This window comes from Notolabrus celidotus, chromosome 8, assembly GCF_009762535.1.
Source record: "Notolabrus celidotus isolate fNotCel1 chromosome 8, fNotCel1.pri, whole genome shotgun sequence".
Lineage (NCBI taxonomy): Eukaryota > Metazoa > Chordata > Actinopteri > Labriformes > Labridae > Notolabrus > Notolabrus celidotus.
The window spans coordinates 24,280,259-24,301,692 of NC_048279.1; the positions used below are offsets into that span (position 1 = coordinate 24,280,259).

General features: G+C 40.9%; 1 protein-coding gene across 1 annotated transcript in view; it reads left to right on the forward strand.

The window, feature by feature from the left end:
* elf1 (E74-like ETS transcription factor 1) overlaps window positions 1–21,434 on the forward strand; it is a 42,193-nt gene that overhangs the window by 1,148 nt on the left and 19,611 nt on the right. The window contains 1 exon segment of the mRNA XM_034690576.1: window positions 10,413–10,927. The gene's annotated coding sequence lies outside the window, so the exon portion shown is untranslated.

Sequence of the window (21,434 nt, forward strand, 5' to 3'; positions counted from 1 at the left end):
ATACCCAACATGGCTTAGAAATAGCCTATTCTTGGATATTGTAAGTTTTTCTTTCACATTTTTTTGCATAATGCCTCTCTCCACAAGTTATCAAACTACAACTACAGAAGCATGACTGAACTCATGATACAAGCCACTATGGAAACATGACCTGCAGCTCTGTTTTGCCCACTGCTCCATAGATTTCTGTGACTCCCCTTTGTGTCAGTCAGCCGGCATGTGACTGAACTGATAGCATGTGTGAGGCTGTGTGTGTGAGAGTATGTGCTAGTGCTCAGTTGTGTTTTACTACAATCATTAGAGCTTTAATAGTCATATTTAGAGGGCTAATTGTATCCCTCATAGCCAGAGTTAATTCTTGACCCTGAGTTTCTGTTGCCAGGTGTGGCCTTGTTTAGAAAACATGGAAAAGTCAGCTTACTTTGTAACTTTCTCAGTACAAATTAAACATGGATACAAATAGAAAAGACTTGCCAGAAGTTAAAAGTAAATCGCCAGACGCATACTAAAATAACTTGCTCTTTAGATTTCAATGCGAGTACACTTAGTATCTTTTGTTTTTGAATGTTTAAATATGGTAACTTGGGATTATCAATATTTTCTCTAATTTTACAAGCTCGATGTCTTAATGATCTAATAGTCTACTGTTACTTAACTCCATTAAGTAAGTGTCCCTCTGGGAGTCACTAAAAAGGGAGAGAGTTTCTTTGCGGTTAAGTTTGAAATAAGCCAAATATGAATAATTAGCTTCTTTAAAAAAATAATGTTTATAGAAGATCTACCCCATTCTGTGGCAGGTCGAAATGTTTGCCAGATGTTTACATTTCTGGGCTAAGATGCTTGTATCATTAGACACACAAACACATTCTCATGGTCCACTGCTTTTTGCTCCCTTCAGAGGGGGAAGCTATGACGCAGAGGGGAAAAGGGGAGAGTTACTAGCTTTAAGCATTTCAGTCCCAGTGGAGACAAGACCAGCTGGACCAACCCCCCTTCACTCTCCGCCCGCCCGGTCTCCCCTCCCCTCCCTCCAGCCTTCCTTATGGTGGGAACATGGCAGAGGCTTGTGGATAATGGAAACTTCAATCCACTGAAAGCAATATCCAGAACAAGACTTTCCAAATATACTCCGGAGTGGTGTCGTCTTGTTTGCTTCCAGCATGTGCCCTCATTTTAGAACATCCTGCTCACACATTGAGCCTCTCTCTTGCCCCCTCTCCTGCTTGCTTTGATGACTTAAATCCTGCACAGGCCTGAACGATATGGTCAGTTGTGTGGAGATTGTGGTTGAGGCTAAAGCATTTTCAGTATTTCCTTTTCTGCAACATTACTGTCACCATCAGCACTCTGAGCAGCTGAGCAGTGCAAAGAAGAGGAAGAACAACACTCTCTCCCTGCACTGACAAGGAGCTCCTCAGACATCAGACACTTCTCCTTCTTCTTGCCCAAGATGTACCCGCCTGCCTTAATGGGCTGCTGGATATTGATTTGGTACACAAAAAGAAGATCTGAGCTTTTATCTATTAGAAAGCAGCCCTCCAGTTTTCACAAAGCTTTCAGAGTGGCCTTCCAAGTCACGGGAACAAGCTGCTTTTTTCTCCCTTTACAAGTTGGCAAATAATCAGTCAAATCCTTCCTGTAAGTGTGTCTAGAAATATATTAGACCAAACAAACTTCTAAGATGTTTTTTTGCACAGAGCTTATTTTTAATGTTGCCTCCAATCCTGTAAGATTAAAAATTTAAAATGACAAAATAATCTTTACAAAGGCCTCCATGTGTTTGTAATGGCCTTTTCCTAGGTGTAAATAGAGTAATTGGAGGCCTTTGAAATAACCACAAGATGGCAATGTTCATATACTTTGAATATACAAACAACCATACGAGATGGCTGAAACCTCAAATGACTTGCAGAAATGCAGGAACCGACGAGTGAAAAGAGAAATAAAACTGAAGAACTTCTCTTTTCTTCACTCCCCGCATTGGCTGTTTCTTCTGTTGCGGGCGTTGCAGGAGGGGAACTGCTGTTTTGCAAAGTTCCTTTAATTGTCCACTGCTGTTTCACCAGCCCTGCGTTTTGACACCTGACTATCACCTTGTCAGACATGTTTGATTGCTAGGCGGCAGCAGCAGCAGTGAAACCGCTGCCGCTGAACATGACGTCAGACAGAAAGGAGAGACCAGGGAAATTCCACCTGTAACCTCATTCTGCTCTCATGCTGCCTGCCTCACTGGCATGTGGACTAGGACAAGTCATCAGGCCTTAGTTTCTCATGGATCTGTGTGTAAGCATGAGTAATGAAGGATTGCAGTCATGCTATTTTTAGCATGTGAAAGAGACAAGTTGACTTTGTGTTTTAAGAATGTTGAGTTTTAGAAGGTCAGACTACAGGAGGTCAATAAACTGATAAAAAAACTGTAGAGCAAAGCAGGCTACATGTGTGAAAAAATCTAAAGCATATATGTTGTTATAAAGACTGTAGACAGATAAAGACAAACAGACATTTTGAAAGTAAACCTTTCCCCTTCACACAGAGTGGCTTTGTTTTCCATGTACTAAAGAAAACAAAGCACCACCTAGTTTAGCTTATCTTAGTTTAGCTTAGCTTCAAGACTGAAATTGGGAAATCAGTTAGCCAGCCAAAAAGTAAATCTAAATCTGCCTATTAAATCTTAACCTTAAACCCAGCAAACCAAAACAACAAATCTTTATCAAACTCCAGTCTGTTCTACAAAGCAAGCTCAACGGTCAACATACCGCTAACCTTAACAAAGAAAATCTGCTAAGCAGTTTCTGAAGCTGGCAAGCAACCAGATGAATCAACCCAGTTAGTATGAGCGTGACTCATGCATGAAGCAGAGTTAGCAACATACAAGCAGCAGCAAACTTGGCACATCTGCTACCTTAAGATTGTCATATTAATAATACAGAAAAAACACTATTATACCTGAAAATGTGAAGAAGTCAAACATGTAATCTAGACTGAAATCAGCTGAGAAATGAAGGAAAGGAGAAGTTAATGCTTCTAATACATTACTTTTCCCAATCATTTGTGCACAATACATCTGACTAATGTCTCATGTTTATTCCCTTACACTGACTTGGTTTTTCTAATTTATTCTTGTGGTGCTGTATGACGTAGTATTCCAGCTGCGGTGTCAAACTGACTGGTATGGGAGATATAAAATGAATATGAAAACATAATTCAAACTATAAGTACGTGTGGTTTTTACATCTAAAAGTACAACTCAGGGCTCTAATGTTAGCCGATTGAAATCTCTGTTGAAGGATGATATAACGAAAGCACAATTTATAACTTGAATTTATATTTTTCATGATTTAAAAGCCCGAGGAAAGACACAGGCTGTTTTTCAAACTGCAACTATACTAGCAGCACGTACTGGTTTGACCAAAATGCAATATGTAGTATGTGAACAAGAGCTAAATCTGCAGTATGCCAAAACTCCCAGGATGTCTACCGATTTGGGAAAATTTCACAGTATGCATCGGACCAGTCCTCCCTCGGTACTGTTTCCCACAATGCCCAGCGCTCATTCCGCTATTTCTTTTCTCTTATTTTTTGACGGGGGGGAATCAGTTTTTTTACAACACAGATCGAAGAGAACAGTCATACTTCATTCTAAATTCCAAACACAGTATGTAGTAGGCAGTACCTACTGTCTACTACATTAGTAGGTAGTATGTAGCAGCCAAAGTGTCCTGTCAGTCACTCTGTCCCCTGCCCTTGATCAGCTCTCAAAGCTTATGATGACAGACAACTCTTTGTTCTGTGTTGGTGTTTTTTCAGAGACGATGTCATACCTTGAACCTAACCTCCCCTGAGCTGTTATCAGCATAAGAGAGCTATGAAAGCTGTAAACTTGTCCCCAGTCTTAACGCTATGCTAAGATAACTAGCTGCAAAAAGTGAGAGAACCAAGAAAACTGTTATGAAACCTGAGCCTCAAAAAATCTAACTTTGTCTGCAGGAGACCTACTGAAGGATGAATCAGAGTGCCCACTCTGGCAGCATGTTGACATCATGAGATTAGTTAACACATTACTTAGATATTTTTACGGTGCCTCCTGAGGTCAATGTAAGCACACGTTGTAGTAAGCCGTATCACTAATTGTTCAGTGTAATTACATATGGAGTGATGTCCGGGGTTGTAATGTTCTAGCTTACTTTAGTTCGACACACAGAGTAGTTCTTCACAAAAATAGAAACGGCCTGCGCCTGCAACTTTGGCTCATAATGATATTTCAGCCTGTCATTTTCATGTCTCTTCGAGCTAATGAGCTAGTAGTGAGAGGTTCACGGAGGCCTTTCATGAGTCAGCTCTGCCTCTGGTGCTTGACTCAAGCAGCGAGCTTAGCCCGAAGAAACTCAACCGGATCTTCCCTCATCCAACTTTCAGAAAACTCTTTGAACAAATGTGACTAATGTATATCAAGTGAAGACAAGAGGAGCAGGATTTGCAGGGCACTCTGGCAGTTCAACCACATCTGCTCTGAGGCTGTGGTCTCTCTTTACCAGCAGTAAATTTTGTCGTTTGTTTGTTCTTTGGGTTAATTTCAGAGCGGCAGGCTGTCCACAGGCCTGTTGAATTATTTAAGTGCATGCAGCCAATGGGTATTATAATCTAGGTCTGAGTGACAGAGCAATATGCTCTTAGGGCCTCATGGCATTTTATTAATAATGAGCTGAGATAAACTTGAGCTCTCAGGCTACTGCCTGCACACCGGAGCAGGCCTGCTCTTTGGCTGAATTAGCTGGTGTGGCATTGATGGACTTTCTGTAACCTCAGTGATTGTTAATGATAAGTTGTTTTTATAACAAACAAAACATTGTGTGGAATGTGATGTGGCAGAGCTATCAAGGGTCTCTGCTGGTATCTGAGTGCAGGTAGAAGTAACAGCCTGCAGAGGTGTGATGTGGATAATCTGGATTGTCTGCCTGCTCTCTGTGTTTGATAATTAATGAGCTGCAGCTTGCACGTGTGTTGACAGTAGGTCTTATGCCCAAAGCTACTATATATTGCATTATGACGGAATAGATATCATTCAGTTTAATATAAGGGACAATGTAAAGTGAACGGTTAGTCATGCATATTAGAATCATGATAGGCTGAGCAAGCAGTTGGGTCTTGTCTCATCCTGTGCTCACTATACTGTACATTATCCTGCTCATTACCCAGCCTCAAGCTAAAGACATAAACAAGCTGACTCAATGTTGATTAAAATATGATTTTATTGATTTAAACTTGATTTATTCATACGGCTTAAAAAAGAAGGTCCCTGAGATTCCTCTGTGATGATGGATTCTTATCAGCCTACTTGCAATACAGATTAACAGTAAACCACATTTCAAATCACGGTGAAGTGCTTTTTGTTATAAATAACATTGAAGTGAACATTTCAATTAAAGGTTGAGTTAAATGAGGTGAACAGGACTCCTGCAGGAGTGTTTATGTTGACATTTCTCTCCTCATTCAGCCTTCCTTCTTCTCAGCGCTTTGCAGTTGACACACCTTTAAACATAAATGTGGCAAATGTCATAGCTTTCAACAGTGTTTCTTTTATTGCACTTTTTTCACAGTACAAGTTACTGTATAGCAACTTGCCCTCATCGGCTCTGCTGCCATTGCCTGGATTGCAGGATGAGATCTTGCTCCTCTTTATCTTGTTAGAGATGGTTGTGGCCCGGTGGCTCCTCTGGCTCTCATATCTCTGCCCGGTGACACTCATTATTTCCTGACTCCTAAGACCAGCCTTTATGAAAGTAACGTTACATGTTAACGTAAAGTCTTTTTAACTCTAACCATCCATCCATTTTCATCCACGTATTCGGGATCAGGTTGTGGAGGCGGCAGTCTCAGCAAGTTGACCCAGACGTCCCTCTCCCCAGCTATGTTCTAAAGCTCCTCCTGGGGGATCCTGAGCCGTTTTCCAGGCCAGATGGGATATATAATCCCTCCAGCAAGCTCTGGTCTACCCTGAGGCCTCCTCCCAGGTGGACATGCCCAGAACACCTCTAAAGGGAGTTGTCCAGGAGGCATCCTTACCAAAAGCCGAAACCACCTTAACTGACTCTTTTCAAGGAGCAACAGCTTTACTTAAAGCTTCCTCTTGATGTCCAAGCTCCTGGACCCTATCTCTAAGGCTGATAAATCACAAGCTTTGCCCTCCGACTCAGCTCCCTCTTCACGAAGAAGTGCCAGCAAAACGCATGGCACTGATGCTGCCAATCTCACGATCCATTTTACCATCACTCATGAACAAGATCCAGAGATACTTCAACTCCCTCACTTTGAGCAATGAGTGACTTTAAGTATCTTTTGGTTGACTTTAACTGAGTTTCTCAAGTAATATTATCAGCATGAAGCTTGTGGCCTGCACATAAAACTCTTCACTCACAACACGGTCCACTGAATCTGTGCTCCTAACACATTGTCTTAATAGCAGTACACCCACTCAGCTCTTGTTGGGTCTACAGTCTACAGTCATACTCAGTCAGCAGAGTGATTCATGTTGAGTCCAGGTTCAGCTCGGGATGGTCACTGTCCGAGAATGAGGACGCTTTCATAGCACTCTGAGCTGTCAGCTCATTGAACAAACCAGTCTGACTGCAACCAGCTGGCCTACTTTGAAACCAAAATAACTCTGATATAAACATACACCTTTCTCTCCTTCAGTTTTTCACTTCAGCTGGACCTGACAGATGTTATTTTAGTCTCTCTCCTACAATAATCCTTCTCCCATCTCAGAGGTGTTAATTATAATGTATCTTTGCCTTTCTCTTCACCTCCCTCGGTGTCTCCACTGGGCTGCACTTCTGTCCTATTAAGCCGGCCTCTGACCAGCCTATCTGAAAGCTTCTCTGTTCTGTATTTGAGATGGCGAGAGCAGCCACTCAGATGACCTCCACGCTACACAAATAATTCTGTGTCCTCCAAAGGCTCCCATATATCCATTCTGTCAAGGATTGTGTCAAAATGTTTGTCAGGTTTTACGAGTCCACAGTCCTCCAACATAACTCCTCTGAGTGATCAGAATTTCCTGAGTGCAGCTTTTAGTGGAGGGTTTGACTGGTGCAAATTTGTGGGCATGCCTAGATAAAATGTGCCTTATAAATCAAGTCCAAGTGGGGGTAAAATATAAAAACACATTTAGTCCTGGCCTTGTTAGAGGACTCCATTTACTACTCTTAGAATAGTGAAATAAGCACTGAGGCTACATATCACTTTTTGGAAATGTCTGTAATTATCTGAACAGCTAACTATTAACCTGTCAGATTAACATGTTTTCTTGTGCAGAGAGAGGTTGTGTTAGAGCAGCACAAAATAACACTGTCAGATCAACATTAACACAAACAATGTGGCCTTTAAGGCCTGCTTCTGTTGTGGTTAACCTCTGAGCTGCAGAATTAGCTAAAAATAAAGGGAGCAAGTGTCACTTTTTTTTCTATAGGGTCCAAATAAAAGATGTCTCTTCAGTCAAACTCTGCTGTGATCACACATCACATACTATATCAAAGCAGGAACATAATGAAGTGTGAGCCAGGCATATTTTGTTTTCACACTGTTTGCAGATTGAAGTTAAATCCCCAAAAGTCATGAAGCGTCAGCAATTGTCAATCTTCGCTTCTTATTGCTTTTGCCTCAGAGTGTGGACTGTAATATGCTGTCAATATGTGTGAGTCTGCGTTCAGTATTAGCGGAGATAATTGAAACGATTGTAAAGTCTCAGGAGGAATTAAAGTGTGAACTGTTATTTTTTGGTAAAACACATAATGTCACCTTATTCTGTCGCTGCTCATGTGGCTTCACGGTTTAGTCTAGATTTAAGACCATGACTCTGCCTCTACAGATAATTTGGCAGAAGATGTGTGACTAACCAACATTTCCTGCTGCTTTACTCCTCTCCTTCAGTCAAGTCTAAACTTTGGAGTACTGTTCTTTTAATCAATCTACAGTAGTGTCCTGCTGTCAAACATGCTCCTGTTCACTAGCAAGGACCACACACCAACAACAGAATGAGATTGAAAGATAGTTTATTGATTACGGATTAATGAATTGATTGATTTTGAACTTGTAGTCGCTTTGGGGAAGCTTTGTAGGGGATCCGCCGTAGCACCGGGGCACGACAAACCCTTTCAGGGCCCTATGGATAAGGAGGCGAAGAGCAGAAGGAGAAGGGAAGGGAGGGAGAAAGGAGGAAATGGTCAGGTTTTAATTTTGAAAACAGAAGAGGCGCGGTTGAGGTGTGGCCCTGCTCCTGAAATTTAGCTATTGTCACCACTTTCTGTTTCAGTTTATGAATCAAATCATCCACTTTTTCTCAGAACTAGAATCTTTTTTTGACATAGTTATTTAGTGGACTTGCCCTTTAAGCGACATAAATGATGATGTAGTATTGTTAGATTTTTCTTGTTTATCGTGAAACCTAGCACCGACTGAAGTTTGCAGCTACCTGTAATTCTGCAGACTTATTGTCCATGTTCAATTCATTTGAACAACAGATATCACCCTGAGGTAACATATAGAGGATTCATGCTGCGTAGTCTCAGTGTTGACTTGGGTTCATTCTGGCTGATGATGACACATTTGATTAGGGTAAATTACAGCTCATCTGCAGGAGGGAAATCTCCCTTGTGAGACTGGCCAGACATTAATGGACATGTAGCTGATTACTGTTGTCCTCTTGACAAAAAAGAAAACTGCTGTTTCTGACTGAGGAGACTCAGAGGGATAAAACTGCTTCTCTAGCATCATTCAAGAAATCAGGAAACGTTGTTTACACCAGCGATTCCTTTCTTATCACATCAGCTGCTTCTTATGAGAGACTTTCTGTTAGGGTAGTGTTTTTTTTGGACACAGCTGATTACACATTATTAACAGCTCACTGGAATGTAAATTTGTAAAGGACTTCTGCTTCAGGAATGTAAAAACTTGTAAAGCGTAGTGCTGCGGCTCTTACGTGTTCCTCAAACCCTCAATTTTCCTTTGACTGATTTTCTTATTTCAATGAAGGAAAAACTGTATTACAGATATCTCGAATCTGGGAAAAGGAGTAAACTAAACCTCAAGATAAAAATTCCCCACATTGATAGAGGCATCATTGTGGGCACAGAATAAGATACAATCAGGATTGTGCAAGATGTTTGCCTGAATCCTCAGATGCTGCCTTTTTAATAGTTTTGGTCCTCTTGCTTTGATTTAGATTATCTGTGATGCTTACATAAGAGGAGCAGCGTTGGATTTACATTTGCCTGTGTACACTTGTGTGTGTTTTTGCATGTTGCATAGTTTTCCTGGATCTAGCCGCGCTGCAGTGTGTTCACCTTCAGAGTTTATACCAGGAGAAGTCAACAGTTTCCTCCAGGCCTCGGTGCTGTAGCAGTGATAAATGAAGCTTGTTTGGTGTAACTTTCCCTCACAGCCAGGCTATCAATTTGCTCTGGAGCAAACAGCTGCCTTCTTCTCTGGGCTGAGCTGCACTGAAAGCAGGCCAGGAAGATTTAATGTGATGATGAGAGCACTCAATGGAGGACTGAGAGGGTGATTTGGGGATCTGTGACAAAGAGTCTCTGCTGCAGTTACTATTGAGTTAAATTGGTTGTTTTAAAATATCAATCTCTAATCCTATGTGGTTTGTTGATGTTCTTTCCCTAAATGAGGCTGTTTTTTATTTCACTTATTTTGTCCTCTGTTCCTGTTAAATGTGGGGCTTTCTTAGTGGAAACAATGAATTAATGTGCGTCAGCCAGATGCATGTGAAGATGCAGAGTGCTCTACACTCACCCAAGACCACCACTTCCTGTTTCCTTGAGTGTCATTTCTGATAAAGATTTATATCAAGTATCAGCTACTTATTTCAACCCTGACCTAAAAAGATCTATTTCAGTACAAGTCATCTGTGTCAGTTATTACAGCCGGTCTGGGAAGCTCTCTAAATCTAACAGATATCAAATTTTATGACATGATTTGCTCGAGTTCAACGTTTTGCTTTCATTTTTTACTGCAGTTTTTCTCTGATCATGATAATCTTGAGGAAGACTAAGAGGGAGAGAATGAGATAAGAGAGAACTTTTGGGCCTCTATGATGAAGCACTTGCTCACACTTAAGCACAGTCTTCTTCACAGTTTCATTTCTTTTAGTTTCCAGCTGGTATAAGTAGTTTTATGGAGCTTTATTTAAAGGGAGAACAACTCCCCACACAAGTCTCACTGACACCGCTAATAGACCCACAATTCACCACAAATGTTTTAATGCGACACAAAGAGATGTGAACTTTACTTCTGGGCTGCCATACAGATTTTAATCACCCAGCCTGGCCCACATTGTACGGTCAAAGTCTACAGTAAGAGCATACCTGTTCAACTGTTTACCTACACCTCCTCTGCCCCTGCAGGAGAAACCCGTCTATCGTCTTTCAGGCTGTTTGAGGTGTGGCCCTCCGGTTGGACCTCTGCTCTCCCCTCCCCCACTGCAGCTCCATCCAATCGCTGCAACACGCAGGGCTCACCTGAAAGGATTTGCATTGAGGGCCGATACTCGCCGCTGATTGGTGGGAAGGTGAAAGCAGCCAGCCTCAGGGCGCCCCTACCAATGGCGACAGTGCTGCGTGACTCATAGGGAGAGGACAAGTTGCTCCACTACACTTCTCCTTTTTCTGCTTCAAACAGCAGCCATTGCATTGTCTCTCTCCTCCTATTACACTTTTTTTTTGTCGCTGCGAAAAAAGAGGTGTGGGGTTGGCCGGTGGTCCACACCTGCAGACAGCTTTTCTCCCTTCAGACGCACCTTGGATTATCCCCCGATTCCACTTTTGTTGTCTACTTTTTATCTCGATTTCATTGGCCATCGAGATCAACACTTGTTGGGTTGCTATTATGGAGCTTGTCATCCGGATCCTGTGTCTTTGAGGTCAGTAGAGATGAATAATCTCTCCGCTAAATCAATAACACTGTTTTGTGCATGTTTGTTACTTTGTTTGCACTTTAGTTATGTAGTTGGGCTGCCATAATGTGCACTTTTTTAGCTTCATTGTAGCTTTTTTTATTGGCTCACTTGTCACGTTAAAGTTCTGCTGAGGGAGCTTTAACAAGTTAAGCAGGTTCAATTGGTATTTAGGATCATGATGTCCTTCTATCTAACAACTCCCATGCCTACTTCTATACTGAATGTTGTTCAACACAAAATAACATGACAAGAGTTTTTTGCTTCTAAAGTTTTTAAGTTGAGTTTCATGTATAAAGCTATCTTCCTCTAACACTTTCTAAGACTTGACAGCCTTTGAGATCTATAAAAGCTTAGATTTGGTTTCTCTAAGAACCTGTTGTAATGGATCTTTACTGATATTTCTGATTGTTGCTTTTCTTTTTTGAATTGTTGCCTTATATGGTGTGCTGAAGCAAGGGCGGGAACAGTGTTTTGCAAGCCCCTGGACCAAGCCCACATGTATTTTTCATGGTGTAGTAATCAGTAATTACACATTGTGTTGATATGGATCCATGATTGCTTTCCAAGAGTTATTCCTCTGCTAGTTTATATGCTAATGTCGCATCAGGAGACAAAAAACTCTGTCCTTTTGCTGCTGTTGCTCTGCACAGTTCTGTGCATGCAGGGCTTCATCATGCATCCAAATCTTCACTCCATCAGAACAGAATGTTGCTCATCTTGTCATGTACATAGAGGCCTGGGAGCTATTAATTTCAGCTCAACGGGAAGTTTGAACTCACAGTTCCTCTTTTGTGCCCATAAGAGTTGACCTTCCCAAAAGTTTTTGTTCTACATCAACCAGCCAAATGATTCTGCTTGATGTTCTGCAGAATCTGTTTCTAAATGTTGCTCAGTGCAGCACAGATAAAAGCACACTTCCTGTTTCACCAGAAATCGACTCTGCACTTTGTGAACCACAAAAGACATTGAGCACAAACTGCACCGCTGAATAAACATGGGTACAGTGTGAGCAGCATTCAGATCTGGCACACACCTTTGACTCAGGCTGTCTCCAGGCATGTTGTTGCTTCAGTATCCTGCAGCCCTGATCCAGTCGAGAACAAACTTTTTTGATCCAACTTTGGTAATTTTTGTTTCACAGTTTTATGCAAAAAGCAGAGCTTGGGATGGTTTCATGGGTTTAGCATTCAGAATTGATTTGGTGGATGTAATGCCTGACGTAACTTGCAGTTGTGCCTGAGAACAGATCACTGCAGAGTTACTAAATATAAATCTCAAAAGGCTGAGTTACTGAGCTATTCTTAGGCTTGGATCAATTTGCCTTTCAGTGAACAGCAAAGAAATGGTTTCCTTTCTGTATTTGTGTTTAGCACTGGCTGTAGCATCACCACATGACCCAGTGTGTGAATAGCTCTGTTGTGTGGAGCAGGCACGAGTTTGCATTTGACCTAACTTTTTCGTCATCTATGCCCACCCTGATTTGGATTGGAAATGAAGCCTCGGAGGCTGAAGTTGTACAAGGTGCTGTTGGGTGAAGCTTTGCAACATGGACGCTGGTAAATAAAGGGGGGGGGGGGGGGGGGGGGGGGGTTGGCTGGATTGCATAGTGTCAGGTTGGCTGTTCTTTCAATACAAAAGTCAACAAGTCTTGGCCTGTAATTAGATCATTAAGCTTGGGCAAGATGACGGGGCGTTGCAAGAGAAGGGCACGACTCGAGGAGGATGGATCAGTGTGGAGTTTATTACTACAGTCCTCGGCATGCTGAGATATGTAAAAATGGAGGATTTATTCAGTCTCATGTTACAGGCACATGTTTCAAATGGACTAAAAACACAGAACCAACCTTGTATAGTCAGGTGTTAACTGTTTTATGCCTAGAGTAAATCCACAGACTGTTAGTGGGTTGGCTCTTATCTGGTTTAACTGGCCTTTATCTCAAAAATCATGTCTGTATTCTTTCTACATAATCATACGATATCTGCTCGCAGTAACAACTTAAATTTGATGTATAAGCACCAATTGAATATAAAATGAGGAAAAGTGAGTATTTTAACCATTTAGTTCTCCCTGTTTTGTCATTAGTGAGGACTTTCATGAATATTTTGAAAGTTTTCACCTGAAAAAAAGTATTGTAACCAAAAGGAGAGCAGATCTTTGTCGCTAACAAGAACACGTTAGCTTAAAACAGCTTATTCTATCTGGTCAGTGTGACCATCATTTTCACAACTTATTAACAGTCCAGTTTGTTGAGGGGGATGCCGGAAACCAGCCGACTCGTAGTGAAACCAGTAGATACACATGTCGTGTTACCCTTGGCACTATCTTTTAATAAACCTGGCTGTAAAGTGTTAAGTCAAGCAGAATAGAGAAAGTTAGCTTGCTTTAGTGCTTTGGTTGTCTGTGTAATGTAACTCGGTGTATTTGCATCATGTTTCCATGTCAGTTTCTACGTCTCTTTTTGGCTTGTTTTCATTTTCCATAGCACCTCTCTCTTTTCTGCAGTAGATGGAGGCCCTAAAGGTTGGAGAAGTAGGCTTGTGACGGGAAGTTTGAACTTGGGTGGGGAAAGTTAATGTGAACACTCTCCTCTGCCCTGGCGGTTACTGTCAAAATCAGGTGCTCCAAACATAGCTGCTCACTCTTCAGCAGGTAAAAACCCAAGTGTTCCCCTTCAGGAAAGCCTCCCCTCGTGATTAAAGTTAAATTGATTGAGCAACTGTTCCCCATGTTGCAAACTGTCTATACTCAGAGCGTGATGGGACTGGCAGCCCGTTGTTCTGCAGAACATGACGAACCATAGCTGAGATCGTTTCCTCTGAACACCGAGCCCAGAGATTTTCTCCATCCAAACATATTTCATTTCAGCTCTGAAAAACTGATCTGATTAATGCGAGCAGCAGTAATGATGCTTTTTTTCTTCTTTCGACTTTATCTTCTGAATCATTTCCTGAGAAGTGACATAGATGTGACCGCAAGATGGACTTTTTAGGATGTAAACTCTGCATGTTCCATACCACGAGATTCAGATTCTATCTGCTTCAGAGTATGAAGCATAGTGAATTGACATGGTTCTAAATTATCTTTATATCAGGTAAAGTTTCTCTGTCTTATGATTGAAACTCATGTGCACTTTTCAGTCTAATTCATCACATCAACACCCCCATAAATACATCAAAACCCTGTGAATACATGAGCCCAAAACACTAACTTGTTACCCACATTTTTTGCAACGGAAAGGCTGCAGAAGTGGGCAGGTGTTTGAGACTCATATCACCCCCCCTGCACGAATGGGTGAAAGAGTGTGAAGTTCTCAGGATGAGACAAAAAATAAAGGTGTGAGAGGAGAGAGAGAGATGAGAGACGAGAGAGAGAGAGAGAGAGAGAGAGAGGAGAGAGAGAGAGAGAGAGAGGAAGACGAGAGGAGAGAGAGAAGAGAGAGAGAGGAGAGAGAGAGATGATATGATATGATACTGTGGAAGTATCAGGTCACACCTTTTTGATAACACTCCTGCTTATGCAACGTACCATGCGGTCAGGGCAACGACTCTGCTCAAAAAAAAGGAAGAGTCTCATCCTCGCATCATGGCTGCAACTGATCTACTAACTGCAGAGTTGAGTCACAACAGTGTCATGGCCAAAATTTGAAAGTAACACTAACTCACTGTGTACTGAAGGTACTCTCAACTTAATATAGTAATTTTAAGTTTGCTTTTTTATGCTTTTTACTGCTCAAGATTTTAGTAGGATTTTTTTCCACCCCTGCAATATAGCTTGACAGCTGCAGTTTTCAAACCAACAAGTTGAAATGGAAAAAAATATGTTGCAATAGTACAAAACTAACGGCCAAAACTGTTTTAGAAGTGTGATGAACTCCAACACCTGTACACTCTGTCTAAATTTAAAAGCAGCTTTGAATATCCTTCTGATACAGTACTCAATCAATGATAAGATTGTCTTAAAAACAAGACATTGAAAAGGTCTGTCTTGTGACCTTAAGAGTTGTGGAGAGAAGTGCTGCACTTTAGGTTAATTAAACATTGTAAAAAGTTGACTCAAACTTGTTGATAGATGTTGTAAATGTTTGATGATAGTTAGGCAAACAACAATTACAGAAAACTGTGACGAATTGATGTCAAAATCATAAACCTCTAAACAGCAACCACACTCTAGTAAACTGATACTTTTGAGGCTGCATTTTTGGAAAATGGGTTTCTGTTAACATGTAAACAGGAAATTCAATCAACTTTGGAGTTGTTGAATCAGTTTCAATGGAAATCATGATGCATGTATCTTGATAATAGTTAATCTACTTTATAGTGTGTGTGGGCAGAGACAGGTTGATTTATTTTTGTGGCAGATTAAAAAGCAGGATGCTGAACCTCGTAAAAATTTCCGTTACAGCTTTCTGTGGCTGTGTCTTTGTTTGAAGCATGCTCACTTACAACAATATGGTACTTTGTTAACACTAGAGGATGATACGCTTGCTGGTCACTATAGATGACTTGCACTACTCTAATGAGTGTTACTATAATGTGTTGACTGAGAGCACATTACATTGCAACGTTTTTTCTTTCCAATTCGAGTGTCCCACCCTGCATGAGGTAACGTGGCTCAAACATAGACACCCAAACTGCTGAAATGCATGTGACCATAAAACTGACATCCTCTGGTGAGTTAGGTTTAGTGGGTGTCTGTTGCCACCTCCCTCACACTGCCTTATGCTAATTTTACACATCATGTTGGACCTTAACTTGGTACAAAGAGGCTTTCTGACCCAGGCACAGAGGGAATGGATTCCCACATGTTTTTTTTCTGAGGCTTTTAGTCCCAGACACCCAGCTGCAGTGGGTCTGGATGCCTCAGCAGCAGCAGGCTTGTCAATATGGAAAACTGGCCGTGCCTGTTATGACTCCAGCACTCAAATTATCTGCTGCACTCCTGTCTGAGGATGAAGAGACTAGTGATGGAGGCAAGAGGTTTATTTTTCCTTTTCTTTTTACACCATTAAATTCTTCACCTTTGTGTTCTCACCTTCACCCTGGTGTTGTGAAATGCTCAATGACTTGGGATGACAGGATCAGGTATTCAATTAAGCTTGAGCCTCAAAATAACACATTTACAAGAACAGCGGTCCCCTTATTTGTGAAAATGTGTCATGACATGCGCCTGATGTGGTGGACATAATATGTGACAAACACAAAGCAGACGAAGGCACAAATGCTCCAATATGCCAGCAATTGTAGCTTTCATTTGTAGCCTTTGATGAAGTGAACACCACATAGAGCTACATGCAGGAATGACCTGACTTTTAAAAGTCATACTACAGTGCTACTTCTCTAAAACTGTTCCCATTTATCAACTCCTGATTGAAACTGAAACTGCATTGTTTTCATTAGTGCAGTTTACCCCGAGAGTGCTGCTAATTATTGCTTAACCACTACAATCCAATAAAACATTTAGCTTCACTCTTACTTGTTTTACATGTTGTGATAAATGCTTAATTCTGTTCTTTAAGTCAGATAAGAACATGGACAACCACGCTCAGCTCTATTTTAAAGTAAAATGTTCCCGCCAATGTGAGTTAGCTTAGCTTATTATGCCCTGAACGCTGTAAACTACGCTGGCCCTGAAGCGCAAATCACAATGGCAATTCAGAAAACACAACGGCCAATCAGAAAACACTACTGAAATTCAGAAAACACTATGACATTAACCAAACCAGAAGAAGTAGGTACCCTGGGGGGACATGACACGTCGCTGATTGGACTGGTCTGTCCTTGGTTTGGTCAATGTCGTAGTGTTTTGCTATATAAATAAAGTGACTTGACTTGACTTGTTTTCTGAATTGTCGTAGTGTTTTCTGAATTGCCGTGGTGTTTTCTGAATTGCTGTAGTGATTTGCACTTCAGGGCCACCGTAGGTAAACAGTTTAAAACAGCTAGCTTTGCTTTGTTTAGCCACCAGGACCCCCTCCAAAGTTAAATAATTAACAAACTAATTCCCTTTTTAGTGTTAATATGTGTTAAATACATAAAAAAAGATGTGTTTTTACAGATTTACACATTTTAAGCTACACTTTTTTAAACCTCTGACACAGAGTCAATCTAGCTGCTACTCTGTTTCTAATCTCTGTGCTAAACCAATAGAATCCTGGCTCTGGGCTAACCCATAGCTGTATCTTTTTTAATGCTTTGTAACTTCTAAATTGTAGAAGTTGTGGTAAAAGGAAATCATCTTTAGTATTTCAGTCATTTGAAATCCTCTTGCTTGAAAAACAAGGAGTATTACAATCAATTAATTCATCCTTCTACAAACTACAGTTTCATCTGATTCTGCTCCTCTGCCCACTCTCCAGCATGTGTTCCTGTAAACACATTGGGCCTGTGTTGAGCTGAATGAGGCCCACCCTCTCCCTTTCCCTCTCCCTCTCTTTTCTTGCCACTACAGAGCTTACTTTACAAGCCCTCTCCCTCTGCGTGTTCCTAAGCAACAGCCACTCCTTGTTTACCTTTGCTTTTTTGCATTGTGATTCTCGTCAAAACAACATTGACTCAGACCCTCGGGAGACTGATTGTCAGGCCTCTTATTCAAAGTAGTGCTGAGGCAACCATGTACGCCCGCCTGTCGTTAACATATGTATCTCTATGACAAAGAATGTGTTTTCAGCCAATTCATTAAACCCATACATGCCTACTTATCTCTTTCTGCCTGTCGTATTATTTATTACTGATCTTATATGGTTAAACATAACACCATGTTCATATTTTGTTGTGTAACTTGATTACGCACTTCTGCCTCTATGGCTGGGGCATTTATTGTCCTTGTCTCCTGCTCTCATGCTGCACCTTCCTCATCACCTGACTGTCATAAACGCATGTATTTCATAAAGCTTTCTCAAATATTGACTTGGTCTGCCGGACAGTCCTTCTGCTTCTGGCACAAACACTCTCCTCTGTAACTGAAAATTAAGCTTGGATTGATGTTTGCAGTAGCTGAAATAAAAAAATCTCAATTAAAAATGTCGGTACCAGAAAGTATAATGAAGTGTTTTTGTCTTTGAATAAGATTGAGTGGCAAGTAAAGCCCAAAGAATGCAATGCAAAGACTTGTTATGACTCCATGAGTTGTAGTTAAAACTTGTTAGGTCACTCACGCAACAGTTTTTACACCTATTTGATATAATGCACCTGACATCACAGCAGGCAATGACTCTGCACTTTTGCTCCCACATGAAGCGATAGGGCATACGTTTACTGGCTGTAAGATTAGACAGAAACATTGGCCGGTGATAGCCTAATACCACACTGACCCAGAGTATCCAATTGTGTGAAATCAGATAAGCTCTGTTGAAGGGGGCTAAGCTGTCTCAGTGTGAGTGGTCCTATCTGTGAGGCTTTACAGGGGATCAGATGAGAAGAGCTGATTTAGTCATTATTAGCTGTTAAACTGAAGCTTGATCTGTAGGATTCTTAAAAGGGGCTTTACTTAAGCTTCAGATTAGCATGTCTCATAGTGTTTTAACATTTCCAACGGAGAAAAAAATTACACACAATACAATATAAAACACTGTCATTGCATTTCTGTTTGTGTTTGTTGTTGCTGCTGCTACTACAGAAACAATGTGTGCCAGTGGATTCAAAGGAATAGTTTGACTTGTTTGCTTCCTTTCAAAGACTAAGATGAGAGAATTTGTGCTACTTGTTGCTACATATGAGGCCATATACAGCCAGCAGCTGTTAGCCTAGCTTGAAGACTGGAAACATGGCCACAGATACCTCTCAACCTCAAGAAATGAACGGAAAATTAAGCTGGTTTTACGCTCCACTAATAACAAAGAGTAAAATCAACAAGCTGCTGTACTTCAGGGAGTTGGGGGAACATTGTAAGAGTTTATTTCCAATTTTAAACAATACCAGGCTAACTGACTACTGTTTCAAGTCTTTATGCCAAGCTAGGCTAACTGGTTCATATTAGCTTGCATTAGCTTCTATTAGTTGGCTTGTATTAGCTGTCAAGACATGAGAGTGCTACAGATTATCGCATCTATCTCTGGCAGAAATAAAGTGAGTCTAATCCCCAAAATATTTAACTTAGTCTTCAACCAAAGCTCGACCCTAAAGCGTTTAACAGGGCTGAGAAAAGTGATATCATCTCATCTCTGTTTGATTCGCTTCACTCTAGGCGTGTTGTCTGTTACATACTGCTGCATGCCTGGACTTTGGGTGGACCATCAGCCTGCTTGTGTCCAGACTGTTTGGTATGCAGCCTCCTCTGCAACAGCCGGGTCCCCGGTTCCCAGCTTTGACTCAGACTTTGAGCCCTGAGATTTCAGTGCTCCATCCGAACATGTAACTACGTAGTATTTTGCTGGAAGGATGGTGTAGCAAGCACCTTGGCAAAGTTCATACAGTACATATGCTCCAAGGGGAGAGAAACTTTGCTGTTGTGGGAAGTTGCGTAATCTTCTATCAGTGGTAAAATTGGTTGTTTATGTTTGTAAGAAATGATTGGGAACGTCATCCTTCACTTTGTTTTTATTCAAGCCTGGTTCAGAGTGCACTGCTGGTATTTTCTGGGTATGAGATCCTCCCTTTTTGCTGTCAGTGTACCTGTGCTGTGACATGTTGGTATTGGTATGAATGTAAACACTTAAGAGACGGGCGTGTTAATAAGCTGTTTTAGAACCAGATACAATGTGTAGAGCAGAAGCGCTGTTTCAAAAACAAGTCAGGGTTTTTAATTTAGTTTTATTCACTAGAGCATTTTTAATAAGATTCCCTTATTTTGCATTTACAGAAGGGTAGCTCTATGCACCAGCTTCATCCTATACATATCTAATCCTCATGGAAGTTTGCTGAATGTGTAGAAACAGTGAATTTAGCTTTTCAGTCTAATCGTGCTTCAAATTGTTCTTACACAGCAGTCAAACAACAGCAGAATCCAGATGAACCATTTCAAATATGTTTGTAAGAAAAGAACCACAGGACTCACGCATGCACAGACTTGCTTGCTTTTTATCCTTGTCTTTCTGTTTTTACTTGGAATCATAGTGATTTTTAAATTGAAGACAATTACAAGATTCAGCTGGACATGAGACAAGCTGTTTAGATTAAAAAAAGAAAGGGGGGCTATTTGTAGGGGGAGGGCACTTTTTTCAACCAGCAAAATATCAGATCCCAGCATCATGACTACAAAGTGACAAATATTTCTACCTCTTATGGCACGGATTTGAGGTTATGCTGAGATGTTGTTAATTTGAATATGTTTATGACAAGATATCCTTTATAAAAAAAAATTATGTGACACTGCATGCTCAACAGTTTGACCTCTTCTGTTTTAAAAATGGATGACATAAACCCCGACTGTTGCTTGCATTCACCAAATTTGAAATACTAAAATTTGTATATTTATCCTCACAGCAGAAAACATTGCCATTAATTTCTGTCTCTCAGATGTTAGAATTTTCATTTTCACTTCTTATTTTGGGAATTCAGAGCCTGTGTTGTCATTTGATAGCTTTTATGGGACCTAAAATGAACTCTTATAGGGGCTCCCAACTTAAAAAATTCAGGAACACAACATCTACAATATACAATGTGCCTGTTTTCATAGCAAGGCCGTTTGAAGACTTTCAGCCTCTGTCTCCAAAAACTGCCTACTTTGCTGCTTGTGCATCCACCATTCACTACATCACCTTCATCATCACCAACTTCAGGAGTTACATTACCCATAGGTGGTTGACATAAGAAGTGCCTCAGCGATCTCTTCATCTTCAATCTTCAGCTCTTCTGCTATTTCACATGAAGAACAGTGAATTGAAGGCTAATATCAATCAATCTAAAATCAGCATTGAAAATCAATATTGTTAAGCTGATGTTTGATCAGTTATAAAAGTATTGGATTGAATGGAATAGTGTTTGATTTGTAGTGCCTGCCAAGAGGCATATGCCACTGTTGACTGACACCCCACTGCCCCTCTTAGCAGCCATCAATAGGTCACACAGATTACATTTTGGGAGCATATGCAATCAAAATGGTTGCAATTCGGGCCAAGGCTAAGGCTAATGTCTAGACTGTTGAGGTAAACATTTGACCCTGCAGTATACATGACTTGTAATTCAAGTTTGAAACTGGATCTAGGTCTAGTTTCTAAAATAGCGGAATTTCTCAAACCAAAACACCAACACATGTCTTATCCCATGTAATGACCCCTGTTCTTAGAGAGCAATGTAGAAAGTATTGAGGTGACAGGATTGATAGTTTTGCCGTTCCCTATTACTTTCTCGGGGTGAAACTTAAAACATCAGTCATGGTTTAAAATGTAAAAGATCAGACTTCATTTTCACTGCAGTGTTTTAAACTGGTGTTGCCTTATGTGATAATTGCTCCCTTTTCCCCAGTGTTGCTTCCACTTGTCTTCCCCTGCATCTTTAATGACAGCGCCCAGATGCTCTAATAAAATCTCACAGC